At 35.9% G+C, this 12,538-nt stretch overlaps 1 long non-coding RNA gene across 6 annotated transcripts in view; it reads left to right on the plus strand.

Moving 5' to 3' along the window:
* LOC115342517 overlaps nt 1–12,538 on the plus strand; it is an 87,669-nt gene that overhangs the window by 13,232 nt on the left and 61,899 nt on the right. The gene's annotated exons all lie outside the window — the stretch shown is intronic.

Genomic DNA, 12,538 nt, shown 5'->3' on the forward strand with positions numbered 1-12,538 from the left:
GCTGGCTGTGGGCAAGTCACTTGTATGGTGTTTTGCAAGGTACAGTCAAAGGCTCCTTTGCTTGCATAGGGATCAGAAGCAGAGTGCTGAGTTTATTGCAGCATTCTGCCCAGGCTCGTTTGACTTGAACTCATTCCTTCTGAGTTAGATTTTGACATGTAAACAAATCCTAGGCTTTTGACCAATGCCATTCACCAAGTCTCTGGCAAATCAAAACTTAAATCTAGGTCCTGTCAATCTTCTCAGTTATGACTGAAAACATTCACATTGAGTTTCTTATTTGAATATTTCACAAATTGGGTGTAATGTCTTTTTCTGCTCCTCTACCTAAGGCTAAGAGGAAAAGAGCGTCTTATCTTAGGAAAAGGTATTAGGCTTTTAATTTCACACTATGAAAAAGTATCTCTGTGAGGTATTCTTTTATCAGATTCTGGGCAGCTCTGATAATTAACATCTGACTTCCCTTAAACTTCACTACTACTGCCAAGCAGTTTAAAAACATTGTTGATACAGAGGCTTATTAATTACTAGTATAGTCTTTGTAATTGCCTCGTCTAGAAATTGATGAACAAAGTCATTTCAGAAAGCAATCAATTTGAAATCTAATTTGTTGGCGAAATGAACCATATAAACAAAATGCCACTTGCAGTTTGACTAAAATGAGATGTGCTTAACGAGCCTATCATCATCTGTGATATTCATCATGATGGGTCACAGTTACATAAAATGTTATAAATCTGAATCAATGCACATAAAGCTGAAATATAATATTGTATTCTGAAAAGAATAAAACATAAAACAGATGGCTGCCCCATGGAAACATCCTTAAATCTCATACGTTCTACTCATTGACTTTTGGGCAGATGAACTGAAACTGAGTAGGGGGAAAAAAACCCCAAAATAATAGGTGTTCTTTACACATTGCATATTACCTTATTAACCATATTGGAAGTTGAGACTGGGGAGGCAGAGGTTCTAGCTTTGAGCGGCCAAACATAGGCCCTTTTAGAGTAAAATGATGAACAACTTTTCCTTCTTTATCTTGCACAGCTCCAGAGCCACTTGTTTGAGACAAAAAATAGATTATTGCGGGCAACATGGTGGAAGCTTGAGGACTTGGCAGAATGGTGCTTTTTTTGTAATTAGTAGTGAAGAATAAGGGTTATAAGTAAAGTTGTAAGTAAAAATGATGAGATGGCTGGATACTAAAAAGACACTCAAGGGGCTAAGGAACTGACCTGCCTGAGATAATATGAAGTCTAGTTTCTATTTCTTCAATGCTTAGCTAACCAGACAGCATGTCTCCTCCCTTCTGACTCATGACCCTATCTTTCTCTGGAATGTCTAAAACAAGAAATCTGCACTTACAGCTTTCCCATTTAATATCAGATGATTGGATGTTTCCCAGCAATCCCTTTTTAGAGAATTATTTATTAAAATGTATCTGGAAGTTCAGGAAAAAAGGGGATTTGCTTAAATATGAAAATGCTGTCTTGTAAATAGTGAGGAAGCGAAGTCATGTGTACAAAGACACTTTTGAAATTTGCATGGAGCTCCAGAAGAGGGAAAAAAGTATTCAAAAAGATGGCAGGAAATAGAGAACAGGAGAGCAAATATATTTGCTATATATTAATTGTCCTCTAGAACAGATATTTATATGGGGTGCTTATATATCTATGAATGCTTATATATCTGTATATGTATGTGTGTAGACATATCTATATGTATGTAGAAATGTCATATATACTTACATATGTATGCATGTGTTGAAAGAGAGATGTGAGATCAGTGTGCTGAAGCTTTTTGTTCTGTGGAAAGACACGTTCTGGTGTACAAGCTACATAAAACATATGCAATGTTGATGAAAGTCAATTGCTGGTAAAAACAAAGTTCTTAATGAGTTCAAAAGAGAAAAGCGATAATTTTTTGAGAGCTTTTTACCTTCCCTTCCTTTTTTTTTTTTTTTTTTTTTTTTCTTATTATAAGATTGGGAAGCAAAGTGGATCATCTTAGGTAAGAGAATGGACTGTGATCTTACTTACAACAATATAAATTCATTGGTTTCTGTTCAATTATTCCAGACTGACAACAGCACAACAGAAAGCAGAATCAATCCCCTAATCACTGAAGAGTTACCTGATGGTTTTTAAGATATGAAGGGTCTATTGATCTCTGCTGTCAGAGGACAGTATCTCAAAGTAATGTGTGTATATGTGAGAGAGACAGAATAGCAAATTAAAATCAGTATTGCAAAAATATCTTTACTTTTGCCCAGAGAAATGTTTTTCAAGGAGAAAATAAATACCAAAATACAGGGGAAAACTTTTTTTTGGCTGAAATTATTCTTTTCTTCTGTCTCCACTGACAAAAAAAAAAGGGTTTTCGGGAACATACTGAGTAATATGTGGATTAACACAGCAAAGAAGGAATAACTCCCATCAGATTAGCTCTGGCAGAAAGCTTCAGGAGCAATACCACCCTGCCTCTGGTACCTGAGCTAGCCAAGGGGCCCTGGAGGTTTCTTATCCCACTATGGGCCCCATGGAATGGAGGCTGCTTGAATCTGTCCACTTAGGAGATGGATTTGATACAGGTCCTGGTGAACTTCCCGAGCCCTGGCAGTTGAGACCAATTAGGATCTTTTCAATAGAGACAGTCCTTAGGTAACAAACTGCATGGAGACTGCAGCAGGGCATTTGTAGGTCACCCATTAACACACAAACCCCTGCCGTGTCCTTTTGGAAGAAAGTGTTAGTTTTCTTCATTCAAGGGACACTGCCAGCCTTACTTATGTAGCCAGATTTATTTGAAGGAAGTGGTGTGATTAGCTCAGATCCCTTTTTAATTTGGAGGGGAGTTCTTGAGGAGACAGATTTGTAAATTGTTTAATCGATTAGCTTTTCATAGGAAAACTAAGCTTTGTAAATTTAATGAAATCAATGAGCAGCTATAATGATTTTTTTTCAAAAATTGTTTTTTCTAAGAGGAAGCAAAGAAATTTCTAAAAATCATTATGCCTAGTTAATATTCCAATAAGACCTCACTGACACATAACACTGAAATTGCCTATGTGTCTCTCAGCTACTTTATCGTCTAGCACAGTACTGGAAAAAGGTATTCCTTTACTTTCCTTAGGGTCTCTGCCTCACATCTTTTGAAATGGAGTCATTTCAGAGACTAGGGAGAAATTTGTTTTCCAAAGTGAAAAATAGTAATGTAACACTCTGCCTAGTAGGGTTGGAGCCAAAGAAGGTCCTGCTTGAAAAGCTGAGTTAACATCATCTTGGATAGGAAAGTTTAAAAGTGAGTTGACAAAAATAATCTGTCTTTACAGCTGTGATCCTTCACTATCACATCCCTGAGATCTGTGCATTTTCTGCAGGTACAGCTAGCTTCTCAGCTGCAAATCCTCAAGGAAGCTGGCAGGCAGCTGGAGGCTCAACTGAAGCCCAACCATAAATAAGTACAGCTTTAAATGGTTTCAGCAGCATTGTCTCTCCTGTTGTGTTTATTACACGCTGTAAGCAGCACTGCTTGGGTAAGCCTGCAAATACCAAATGGTAAAACTGAGAACTCAAGGCTACTGTATTTCTGTATTTTCTGCTGAAACTGAGAAGGTTTTATAATGAGGGTATAGTAATAGAACAGTGAAGCGGAATTGATCATTTTGTATTCCTCAAATGATTCAGCTAAGGGAAGACTAAATAGAGGAATTTCCTGTCTTAAGAGTAGGAACTTAATTAGACTCATGTCTGTACCTAGCCTCCTTGAGCAAGTTCTCTAATTTTCAAGTAATAAATATGCTGAAATGATTTCTTGCATGGGCTGGTTCATAATTATAACAACTATGGGAATAAACAGTTCTGTTTAATTTATGCTAAGAACAAGGGCATCAGTGGCAGATAGACAGATATCAGGAATACACCATCACCCTGGTATAGACAATTAATGCTTTTCCTAAAGTACACGAGAGCAATTTATGTGCATTAGTCCATCCTTTCCTAATTTAAGGTTTATGATCCTTGTAATATCAAGATATATGAATTTCAAGGATTATGCATGTCCTTGGATCAAATTTCTCAATAGTCAATGAAGTGTAACAATTAATTATAATAAATAATGCAAGTAGAACTCATGACAAAAGGCTGAGTCAGTAACTGAAAAAAATGGACAAGGCTTCTACTCAGTTTATTTAATATGCAGAAATACAAGAACAAGGAATTTACTACAAAGAATTATAGGTCCATCTGGCATGAGAATGAGGAAAGGAAACATATTTTCACAGTGTCCTTCCTTAGATATTGACAAGGTTATACAGTATGTCTGAGAAAATTCTGTTCTTTGACTAGTTCCAACTCTAGCATCTCATGCATCAAAGGACGGCATAACCCTTGCTTTGCTGCTTGGTAGTACTGGCTATGAAGTGAACTTTAACATCTGCTTGCAGTGTGTGATCTGTGTAAGCCCTGAGGTTCAGTTACCCTAGTCATTTAGCTTGCATTCCGATCATGGTGATGGGGCTTCACATATTAGGACATGTGTCTTAATGATAGAAGAACTCTACACATCATCTATAATGGCAAAAATACAAACTTCCTCTTACAATTTATTTTCTTTGCCCATCACTTCTTGTGTTTGTGCAGAATACTTAAAAAGTATGTCAATGGAGGTGCTTGACCCATCTGTACGTGCTAAAAAGGCCCACAGAACTACAGCATCACAATGTCAATAACAGTGTGAATGCGAAAGACAGCTCACTCTGTTGTCAATGCACTTTAATTAAAACAAAGCCTAAAGATACATATCCAGATTTCCAGTCACTCTTGTATATTACTACATATTAATGCCTCATATACCAGTGGCAACAGATATAACACCTGATGTATCAGTGCTGGGGGGAGAGTTCCTGGATGAAGTCTTTACTGAGACCAACAAAACACAGTTGGTACCTAAGTGAAATAATATTTGTTGTTATTTTTAGTTTTCTGGTTGACCTCAGTATTCACTTCAGATACTCTTCTTCCATATGGTAATAGCATATTTCAAGTAAATAAAGATCTGGATAGGAAGCGAGCACACACCTTTTCTAGAGATCAAAGGCTGTTTTTCTAGCTTTTTACTAATCCTTCCAACCCATTTAGCCTTATGCCCCTTCACTTGTGGACTGTAACTAGAATAGAGACACTGTCATAGCTATCAGCAACTTAAAATTTTGAGATGCTAAGAATGCTTTAAAACACTTAACTCATTGCAGTCATGAATGCCTTTTTATTGTTTTATTTATTTTCTAATAGTTCTAAGCAGCCCCCCAAAAGATTAAAATTCTCTGATTTCTTCCTTTTAACTGAGGGAGTCATGAACCACATCCTTACACCAAGGATAAGACATTTAAAGGCAAAATCAACTAGAACAGTAATACAAAAATATAATGTCCCTTTCCTTCTCCAAGCACTATGCTCTGAAGAGCTCACAGTGGAAACCTTTGCAATAAGACTAAATTTCATGGAAGCCCTTGTGCTCTGGCAGTGTTAGAGAGATTGGAACGCCTCAGTGAAATTTGTCTCCTTTTTAATGGAGAGGGTTTATTAGCCTGTGGTGTCCTGGAAAGAAGGCTTATTCTGGAGACAAGTCTTCACTCATGCAGGAGTGCTGTGTGATGGGTGGAGTTTGCACCTAGCACCTGGAATTTGTCGGTTCTAATTCTGGCTTATCTTCTGTTTTATCTCTGGACACTAAAACTGGCTAAATCACGGTTATTTCTCTGGTCCTCCTGTGTCACTTGTTTAATGGTTATTATCCTACTCCCTGCTTTGATGCTGTGGGTATTCATGACAATGAATGTTTGTATGGAATTTTGTTCTCTAGGAATGTGAAACCTTCTGTATTATTTCACTGTAAAGCATCACTGACATGTTCCTAACCCATACAGATAAACATGATACTTAATGCTTTTAAAGCTGGCATTATCATGTATATGCATAGATGTTTTAAGTATAAAGAAAATAAAACTTGGGAGTTCTGTCTGAAGGCATATATTGGCCTTCTGGGACTAATATTCCAGGCTTTGTCTACAAAATAGCAGTCTGTTGATCTCAAGTCCTTCTTGAAATCTGATTTTTCATTTGCCAAAGCAGAGCCACTGTTCTGTTTTATTTATAGACTCCAGGGAAGGCCACAAAAATATAACTGGGGGGAAAAAAAAAAGAAAAACCTTTCTACTTGCAAGTCACATTTGGTTAATTTCCTCCCTGTTCACGTGCAAATCAATGTCAGTATTTGTTTATTGAAAATATAAGAAACTAATTACTATGCTTTGAAATCTTGGTTTCAGAGTAAGATTTCTTGGTGTCTTCTGTAAACACACACACATAGGTATGATACTTCCTAAACTGAAAAATATGAAACCAAATTTTCAGACTATGTTTGTGTAGATAAAAGAGTAGCTACAAATGACCTGAGCTTAAAGCTGTTCAAATCTATAACTTTGGCATGAAAAAACAAAAAATGTGCTAGCTTTCATGCTTGTGAGGTATATGTCTAAGGAAATCTAGCTATGTTGTCTTCAGTTCACAGCTAATCTATTCTTTACCTGTTACCTAAGTGTATTCTGGATTAATGAAATATTTGGGAGTTGGATAAATTTATTCCTTTGAGTCTCGCTCAGCATTCATTATAATGTAGCACACAAATTTTGTACTGACTTTTAAGCATCAAGATGCTCCATAAGATATTATGGTAAGAAAAAAGCAGTGGTATCTGGTAAGTTATGTATTGTATTCCTCAAAATACTTTGTGCTTTGGGATCTATTTTGAAAGGGTTTAAAAAGAGCACTCAGCATTCTAAAGAGAAGTGTTCACATTTTGCACACTTTGTGTTCACATTTTGTGTATGCACAAACACATGCATCTACATCTATGCACATATATATATACATACACAGACATATATATGTATATATAAATTATTTGCTCAAGCCCCAAAATTGACTCAGTAGCAAAGCCAGGAAAAGATCTGATGTCTCCTGATTTTAATGCCACTTCTCTCTTCAGTGAGCTACACATAGTAACCTCTGGCTTAGCTTCAATTTTTGATATTAAGCAGACAGCGTTGAACAAGACTACACAGTCTAAATTAGATCTGATTCCCTAACATGTCCTGTCATTAGATACTATTGCATAAATAGCCAGTTGCACTTTTACCCACAAAGATGATTCAAAGTGTGCAGATATTAAATGCTCATGAATGTTTCATAATGGGGAGAAGAGACAAGTCTTCTATTAAAAAATTTATCATAGTAAAGAGGTGATTTTTTTTTTTTTTTTACTGGTTCTCTTAATCATTTCTATTCCAGGATACGTTTCTGGCTTGATTTAATGTAAGGCAAAGTATAGATTCAATGTTTTAGCTCATAGATTCTGCTAGCTCTCTATTTTCTTTCAAAACATGTTCCAAGGTTTCTGAAGTGATTTGGCTGATGTACCTATACTGTTATTTTGAAATCTGTTCTTCACCCCACTGCAACGTCTAAAGCATGTGAGTGAATACATTTACTCTAATAGGCACATTTAGCAGATAATAGGCTTGACTTGATGTCCTTAAGTAGAAGATGTTCAGAGTTGGTTATTCAACAACATGACCTCATAAGACACAATTTAAAAGCAACATTTTTACCCCAGTTGAGCATGCATTCATAATTTAGCTTGTTTTTGGTACAAATGCTAATGCTAGTCTTTAATAATCTGACATGGTAAGAATATTTAGTCTCTGAATTGCTCTGCATATATATTACAGCTAACCCTGAGGTTAGGTTGCTTGGAATTTTTAATAATCTTTCTGGAAACTGTTTTATAAATATTAGTTTTAGAAAATTGATTTTCCACAAAGTAAGTATTTTATTACTATGTTGCATTATCGATCACTTTTCACTAACATGTAAACAAGGAAAATTTTGCATTTTCCAGTGTATTCTTTATTTTGAGTTCAGCTTACAAGTAGGAATTTGTGTCACTTCACTCAATGCCAATACAGGATTTTTATTGAATGGTTTGTCTATCCACATGTCAAATTGATGAGAAATCCATCATGACCTGTATAAGGCCAGGGTGTACTGTAATCAAAGCTTGTTATTTCAGTATTTGTCTTAACATCCAGTTGAAATAATTTGGTTAAATTCTTTTCCTTTCTTAAATGGGATTTTGTTTTTAAAGAAGCCTGAAAACTGTGGCTTGTCCTAGGCACATAGAAATTACAGCATGTGCAGAAGATATCTAAATTTGCTTATTCTCAGCTAGTGTGAGTGATGGTGGCAGAGTAGCTACACAGATATTCAATAATTACCCAAAGTTCATGAGCAGGATTGTGCAGACTGTTCTGAAGCCTATGCCACTTTGTTATCATGATACCGTTATTGGAGATAATTGGTCATAACCTATGGTAGCAAAGTAGGGAAATGTTTGCAGTCACCAGATTTTCTCTGCATGTATGTGAGTCTGTGGATGTACATCCAAATCTAGTAGATTGTATCTATTTAGTGAGGAAAAAAAGTGCTAGTTTTTACTGTTTGCTGCTTCTGTTCACAGATAAAGGTATAAAAAAATGAAATTAAGTCTATCTGGACTTTCTTTTCAGTTTCTTTTCATCTCAATTTAAAGCACAGGGTAAATTCTTCCTTTAACAATTGCATTAAAAGCTATGGAAAAACAATGAGAATATAAAGATTCAAGAACAGCATCTACCTAACAGAAAATTGATTATTTTGCCTGATATATGAGGAGGAAGTAAAACCAAGGAATTGGCTGAAAGAAATGGTGTTTGGAGGGTTAAAAGAGCAGTGCTGAATTTGAAGTGACCAGATTTTCAAATGAATAATGAGGATACATGCCAAGAATGGACTTGGTCTGTGGTATAGGGTTTATCTGGAGGTAGATAGAAAGGCTCATGTGGAGGGATATAAGAAGCTGAGTTATGAGGAATGAAAGAGTTTCTCTCATCACCTTCCTGAACCAAGTCCTCATTCCTTTTCAGCTTCCTGCCTTTTCATATAGAAACTAAATTATTTTAAAGAAAGGGGTGAATGTGTCATTCATGTTCTGGTTTCCTTTTTTTATCTTCTATTTATATGGTTTGTATTACTGTAGTATTTCCTAGTCAAGCCCTTTGCTATTATTTTTATTTGGGCCTGGTGGCTTTTTGCGTTTTAAAGACTTTCATTCCAGTTTGAATTCCCTCTCTTCCCTTTCCCAAGCTTCCATCAAAACCTTCCTGAGTAGGTTTGTTTCTTTGTCCTTTTTCTTCACAGTGTTCCTTAATTGTTCTTTGCTTCTCTCCTTCAGCTTAGCTATGATTGTTCATTCCTCATCCACCCACTTACTTGCTTTACTTTTCTCCTCATGCTAACAATCGCCCACGTACATGGTTTTATTTCATTCACCATTCTGTTTCTTTCCTGTTCAACTCAGTCACCCACTAATTCATGCTTTATTCTGCCTCACACTTGCAGTTGCTCATTCACTCCATTTTAGGAATCTCGGGGAAATGCAAAGAGAGTAAATGTAAAAAGGAGGCATAAAGAGTGAGACATGGGCTGTGAAAAGGGTGGAAGTGAACTGCTGAGAAAGAGATAGAAAAGGAAATCTGTTGGAGTCAGAAATTCTTGGGGTGTCAGGAAAGCAGTTACCACTGGGGTGAGTGTGTTTGGGGGAGCAGGTGGTGGAAAGGAGAGTCTTGGAGAATGGGTAGATGGAGTGGAAAATTGCTATTCCAAAGAACTTAGTCTTCTCTGGTATGAACTTGATGTGTGAACTTCATGTGGCTGATCAAGTTCAAAAGCCTTTATTTTAAAGGTAATGACTGACTTCTAGCTTTTTACCTCAGAACTTTAAGTGGTCATTTTAAAAAAACTGTCACAAGACTATCATGGTGAACACCAGGAGAGGCACCAGGTGTTTCTGTTCATCACCCCATGTAGGCCTTATTTATGAGTGTATGTTCCCTTGGAGCAGTACTGAAACATATTGCACTATATCAAACCAGTCAATGATAATTCTCAAATCTTACTGCAATTTGAACTCATAGGCTATAATCATCATCACTTATTGTATCTCAAATCAGAGCCACCTTCTCACAGAGAAGCAGGCTTAGAAGTTTGCAACTTGCATGCTAGCAAATTATAAATAACTGGCAAATATACACAAAACTGAGGCATGTCTCATGGAATACACAGAAAAGTGCAGTGAAAGACTTTAATGTAGTGAACATTAAATAAATAAAAATTACATACCCTCTAAATGTGTAGAATAAACAGGCAAGAAGGATAAACTTATCTTCATAGATAACATGCTGTGCAAAATTTCACTGAGCTGAAGGGCTTAGTATGACTAGGTAATATTTCATATTTATCAAGTAATCCTACAGCTGCTAAAGCATGAATTTATTTTAAATGAGTCTTTGCAAAAGCTATGTGTATTTATATTCAACGTTAATTTGCCAGAGTATTGTAGAAAAAACTGTGACCACGAGATGGCAGAATTCCCATTCAAACCTGAGAAGTTTTTAACAGAACTGCACATAGAATTAAAAAAGCTTACCCTGAACTTTGTTTATTTCTGCAGCTATAATATGGCACTTCTGATCCAAATTTCCATTTAATTTTGCAAAACATGGGAATTTATGAGAAGGCTGTTGTTGTGTTTCAGCTGTCTTGTGTATTTTTGAGCCATTCTACTCTCCGTCACTGGTAATACTGCTGTTTTTCTGACACATGTATTAAAACATGAATATATTTCTTCAAAATAACTGGCATCAGCCTATGTTGTTTTAGTAGACTGAGAAATGTGGAGAAGACACAAATTTTCTCAAATTCACAAAAAATATTAATCAAAATATTTCCCATGGATGCTGTCCTGCAGACAGTTTGATGAGTATTAAAGAACTTCCATTTTCACATGGATCTGGACCTTTCCTTCTGTAAAGTGGAGAATCCAAGATTCTTTTGTTTGACACTTTTCAAAACATCTCTTTTAGAGATAGTTCATCAAGGTGGGATTTTTAAGAAGGTTTGGTGTTGGCTGACCTCTCTGTCCAGGGAAGCAAGGCTGGCAACTCTATAGTTTTTTGGGGATGGGAATCATAATATAGTGTGTTTCTGTTATGGCTCACCTCCTTTGTTTATTCAAATATGCAGAAATCTCAGTTTTCATTTAAAAGAAATTTTTCTAGCCCTGAAGGACTATGGGGGAAAATACTTGGAAAACAGATTTGTAAATGATCTAAGGCACAAAACAAAAAGATCCACATATTTATGATTTAAAAAAATAATTATTTTAAAGGCAGTCAGTTATTTTGTGGCCTGACTCATAAGCTTTTCTTTTTTTTAATGATATGATTTAAAGCAGTTATTGACATTAATGAGTTTTGCCATTGACATCCAAAAAATTTAGGCCAAAACTGAGGGTTTTTGAAACCTCCCCAAGTACATTTTTAGAACAAACAGAAATCTTCCTGCCTCATGTTTAACTTAAAAAATAACTACAAGTGCTAATGCGCTGATTATAGGTGGAAGAAAATATTTTTTTCTGTGAATACAGGGGGTATATTTCCCCTTGCAAGGAGGAAACGCACTCGTTATACAATAAACAATACAGAGAAAAAGACTTTGAAAATCCATTGTCTGTTGAGTTCTAAAATAGTGAACTTGAAGAATGTACACTAAATTTTTAACTTAAGAAATGACAATGTGGATGCCCAGGTTCTTTTTGATTGTGGACATTTATATCACATATGGTCCTAACTGTAATAATATAAAGAAGAATATTAAGTTCTTTGAGCAGTGCATCACTTGTCTCTACTGTCATCTATACCATGTAAGAACATCTCTAATCTGAGAAAATTCCATGGCTGATATCTTGGTTTATCATTTTAATGTATCCAAAGTGCATGACTATGCATTTGGGAAGATATAAAAAGGGACCTAGTAACAAGTTCTGTGTTAACACCACTTTCATGGTTCTGACCAGTCATTGCAACCCAGCATATATACAAGAAAAAGAACCCTAACTATACTAAAATCTTAGCTCAGATTTTAAACCCAGACAATGTACTGGACTCAGAACCTCACTAAACAAGTGTCCTTTGTCCTATTAGTTCTTCCTGTGAAAACGGGGTTTCCATTAGCACTTAACTAGCAAATCAGTGCCAAGGAGCACAAAACTCGGCTGAGTTCTCTTGTAGTCACTGCTGACTAATCCTCTTTATACTCACATTGTAATATCATCATTAGTTTCAGTTGCTAGTGTCAGGGTTAGTTCCTCTATAGATGCCAGTGTTTACCACAGTAGTATCTGATATGGTTTTTTTTCATAATACTAAGAATGCAAAATAAGTTAGTTTTCCCAGACAGATCTCTTAAAATCCCCTCAGTGTCTGCATGCAATCAGAACAACAAACTCATTGGACTGTGACTGATAAATTAATCTTCATAATTTTTCATGGTTTTTAAAAACTGTATTGCTGGAATATCTTAGTATGGGAATTTCAGTA

Source organism: Aquila chrysaetos, chromosome 1 (genome assembly GCF_900496995.4).
Source record: "Aquila chrysaetos chrysaetos chromosome 1, bAquChr1.4, whole genome shotgun sequence".
In the NCBI taxonomy this organism is placed as follows: domain Eukaryota; kingdom Metazoa; phylum Chordata; class Aves; order Accipitriformes; family Accipitridae; genus Aquila; species Aquila chrysaetos.